Source organism: Carassius auratus, chromosome 40 (assembly GCF_003368295.1).
Source record: "Carassius auratus strain Wakin chromosome 40, ASM336829v1, whole genome shotgun sequence".
Taxonomy (NCBI): Eukaryota; Metazoa; Chordata; class Actinopteri; order Cypriniformes; family Cyprinidae; genus Carassius; species Carassius auratus.
Genome location: NC_039282.1, coordinates 20,052,579 through 20,057,578, shown reverse-complemented (window position 1 = coordinate 20,057,578; position 5,000 = coordinate 20,052,579). Strand labels below are relative to the sequence as shown.

The 5,000-nt window shown below is 33.8% G+C and overlaps 1 pseudogene; it reads right to left on the bottom strand.

The window, feature by feature from the left end:
* Positions 1–5,000, bottom strand: part of LOC113058956 (centrosomal protein of 57 kDa-like) — a 14,392-nt pseudogene that overhangs the window by 2,476 nt on the left and 6,916 nt on the right.

Here is a 5,000-nt window from a genome sequence, read left to right as displayed (position 1 = left end):
AAATAATAATAAAAAATATATTATATAGACATAAAAAAAAGACAATAACACACAACAAAAGTACTAAAACTTTAACTAAAATTAACATGAAAGCAGAAAATAAATATCTAAAAAAAATATATTATAAAAAAATAAAAATAGTATGTCATTGATTTTAAAATAACAGTGTTTCAAGTTAACCTAAAAAATGAGTTTCAGGTCACTAATAAAATAACAAGAACAAGCCTCACAAGCTCATCTGTCCAAACTCGTCCTGCAGCGTCAGCAGCAGCTCGGACAGCTCCTCCCCACAGGAAGAGGAGGAGCTAGTGCTGTGATTGGTGGAGGGGGCGTGTCCTAGCACCCGCTCGTTACACAGCTGAGGATGATGCTGCGTCATGAGATGAAGGACGTGCTGGACGTTTGCTCGTACGGAGTGACTCGAGCCTGTCGACTGAAGACACACAGACACATTAACGTCCACAATGCTGCTCCATATTCATAAACACGCAACTGTTTTTGATGCAAAAAACCCATGACAAAGTTGAGTATAAAATCAAATGTTAGTGTGTTTGTGTCTTTACCGTCCCGGTCACAAACGGCACGTCTCCCAGACTGAGTCTGTAATGCGGCTGCGGCTGCGACGGATGTTTCTGCAGAAACACACACGAGCGTCTCATCTCAGTAATTAAAGCAGACATTCATTTATTTGTGTAAAACAATTATGACAATGCACATTCAAAGCAGCTTCACAGAAAGTCATATTATTATATCTTTAATGTTTAGCGCTTTACCAAAAGCAAGTTTTAGAGCTGATATATGCTTTTTACTCTATTAAGAAATATACATATTGGCAGGTTATGATCTCCTTATCAGTCTATTTTGTTGTATTACAAGATTTAAATGTTTGTTGGTTTTTTAAATTAGTGGATTTAAATATTGTTAGATTTTTTTCTATTATAATGCTTAAATATCGGCTTGATCTGTTCTATTTTGAGATTTAAGTATCGTAGGGTCAGTTCTGTTTTGTTACAAGATTTAAATATCGGTTGGTTCTCTTCTGTTACTGTTTCTGTTACGAAATTTAAATATCATTAGATTTTGTTCTGTTACGAGATTTAAATATCGGTCCGTTTTGTTCGGTTACAAAATTTAAATATCAGTCTGTTTTGTTATGTTACAAGATTTAAATATCGGTCGGATTTGTTCTGTTACGAGATTCAAATATTTATCTGTTTTGTTCTGTTACGAAATGTAAATATCATTAGATTTAGTTCTGTTACGAGATTCAAATATCGGTCGGTTTTGTTCGGTTACAAAATGTAAATATCAGTGTTTTGTTATGTTACAAGATTTAAATATCGGTCGGATTTGTTCTGTTACGAGATTCAAATATTAATCGGTTTCGTTCGATTACAAAATTTAAATATCAGTCTGTTTTTTTATGTTACAAGATTTAAATATCGGTTGGTTTTGTTGTTACGAGATTTAAATATCGGTCGGTTTTAAGTTACGACATATAAATATTGGTCGAGTCTATTCTGTTATGAGATTTAAACATCAGTCGGTTTTGTTCTGTTACAAGATTTAAATACAAGTCTGTTTTGTTCCGTTACAAGATTTAAATATCAGTCGGTTTTGGTCCGTTACAAGATTTAAATAAGTCGGTTTTGTTACGAGATTTAAAATCGGTTTGTTCTGTTCTATAATAAGATTTAAGTATTGGTTGGTTTTATTCCATTAAGAGATTTAAAGGCTGCCTTGTCAAATTTAGCCAGCTGTCAAAGAGTCTGATTTTAATTTTTGAATTTCTAAAAGTTATTAACAGTCATTTAAGCAACACTGTTGAGAAATAAAGGCTACGACTTTAAATTAAACTAGCATCTGATTTCGGCCAGAAGTACTGTGTGGTGATGTTGGTTCTTACTGTGGTTTAAAATGACTTATATCATGGTGATTCAGGTCATATCTCCCACCTCCAAGTAGTTTGAGTAACGTGTTTGAGGAATCCGATTTGTCTGCGCTCGTTTACCTTTGTTGCGAGTTTCTTCGGTTTGATTCTGCTGGACTTATGTGGACGTGGAGAGACAGACTGGATGAGCAGACGATTGGCTTCTAGACCCGTCTGCAACTGAGCACAGAACAGATCAACACAGTTAACATAATACAGACTGACTGACAGACAGACAGACAGGTGGACAGACGAACCTGAGCTGCTTTCTCCCTGCACCAGTTTCCTCTGATGTTCCTCTTCCTGTAGTTTCCTCTCCAGCTGTCTGATCTTCCTCTCAGTGGAGCTCTGAGTCTCCGTCAGCCGGTGATACTCCTGCTCCAGAAGATCCAGCTTCTGCAGCTTCAGCTGAACATCAGTCCGATCCGCTGATCCCAGACGCTCCAGAGACACCTGCACAACACACACGGGATATTAACACACACACACACACACACACCTGTTTCAGCGTGTGTGAGACGCACCTGTCGACGCAGCACAGCGCTTCTGTCTGATTCGGTGTTTCTCACGGTCTTCCTCATGTGCTCCAAATGTCTCTCCAAGCGTGAGCACTGAGCCTCGGCCGCAGACAGCTGAGAGAGCAGATCTACAGACAAAACAACATCCTGTTGTACATTTGCTGTTGATGTGAGGCGGGGGATAAAGCCCTGTGGCAACGTATGCTGCTATTATTAACTAAGGCTAAAACTTGTATAAGTAATCTTCAGCAATTAAAGTAAAACTGATATTAGATAAAAAAAACAAAAAAATCATTACATTAAAAAAAAAACTGAAAAAGTAACTGAAACAAAAAAAGTGCTAAAATTACCAAAAAAAATTATATATGCAAAAAACTAACAAAATGTACTGAAAATAAAAGATTTAAATCTATAATATAAATTTATTTATTTACAAATTAGCTAAGCTGAATTACTGCATTACAAAAAATTTAATAAAAATACTTTAAAGCTTTATGAAATTAGTTACATTTAAACTAATAAATCACTAACATATAACATACTTTTAAAAAACATTTATTAAAATACCAAAGGCATATAAAATATAAATTAATTCATTTACAAAATAAATAGCTAAGCTGAATTACTGCATTACTAAAATTTTAATAAAAATACTTTAAAGCTTTATGCAATTAGTTATTATTTTAACTAATAAATTACTAAATATTAATTTTAATTAATTAAAAAAACTTACACTAAAATTAAAACGAAAAATGTCAATTGATGAAAAAAACATTCTCATGTAAATTAAATATTACATGAGAATGTTTAAAGCTAACAAACTTAAACAAAAAATGTAAATGTTGATTTGGCAACTAACTAAAAAAAAATTGTGCTGAAATTTAAAACTAAAACTAGAAAAAAAGGCTATATGTAATTATCATATTAAAAAAATATTCAACTTCAAATGAAAATTAAAACGTAAAAAATATTAAACAAGTATTCAAAAATAATCTTATTTAATTCTTATATATATAAATCGTATATAATAAATACTATGAGGGTAGGTGAGTATCGCTGGTGTAGAGGAGCGAGATCATTCTCACCGTGGTTTGTGTGTGTGTGCTCCGAGTGTGTGGGACTCTCTGGAGACGGTCTGGAGCTTCTTCTGAGCATCACATCGCTCCAGCTCCAGAAGACAAATCTTCTCCTGCAGGTTCTTCAGCGCTGGAGAGAATGGCTGCACAAACAACAGATCGCCTCCTCTCAAATCAAACTGACCGAAACATGAGCAGCAACTCGTTTCCTAATGTGAAGCTCGTTTGCATACAGACGTCTTAAAGAAGCAAAGACAGGATGTAAATGCAAGAAAACCAAGAATCTAAACTGTAAAGTCTCCAGCAGGTGGCGCTTCCAGAAGTCTGTTGTTTTCCGGTGCAGGAGATACTATTACAGATATAGAACATTAGCTTTGCATTTATCTATAAGTTTTTTTTTTTTTTTTACTTTTATGAGTTTTCTAAACAAATTTTTGTTTTAGTTATTTTAGTATATCAAGATACTATTATAAACTATAATTTTTTTTTTTAGTTTCCATAATAAACTTTTATTTTGGTTGCTGTTATTTTAGTACATCAAGGTCATTTAAATAAAAACGAAAAATGCCTGGCTGAAATAAAATAAGTTTACATACAGACATATATATACAGGTGCATCTAAAAAAAATTAATATCATGGAAAAGGTCTTTATTTTTTGTAATTTCATAAAAAATAAACTTTCTTATATTCTAGATTCATTGCACACAAACTGAAATATTTCAAGGTTTTTTTTTTTTTATTCTGATGGTTACAACTTACAGCTTAGGGAAATATATATATATATATATATATATATATATTATTACTTGAAGTCTCTTCTGCTTATCAAGGATGCATTTATTTGATCAAATATACATGGAAAAAAACATTAAAACATTATTACAGTTCAAAATAACCATGTTCTATATTAATATACTTTAAATTATTATTTATACATTTGATCAAATCAGTATTTTCAGCATCATTCCTTCAGTCTTTAGAGTCACGTGATCTTCAGAAATCAAGAATTCAACACATCTTGCTGTTTTAACAGGTACAATTTAACTATTTGACTTAATTTTAAGGATCAGCGTCACGTCACACTCCATTTCCTAATAAAAATAAAATAAAGTGTAGCGTATGAAAATGTTTTGACTTTCGAACAGAGACTTCTTCTGGCATGTTTAAAGTTTAAAGTAACTCGCTCAAACGTCACTTGAATTATTCACCGAGAGACACATACAGCTGTCAATCACTCTCTGTACCTGTGTGCAGGATCTCAGGTGTCACAGGTGAGTGTGTGTGTGTGTGTGTGTGTGTACCTGCTCCGCTGCTCTCAGGAAAGGCTTTGGTGACTCTGTTAGTGAAGGGCAGGTGTGTGTTTATGAAGGGACGTCCGAGGGATACTCGGTTGTAAAGACGGAAGAGACGCAGTGTCAGACATCAGTCGACCTCTGAGGGGGCTGTCACACCCTCCTGTGACACACACACACACA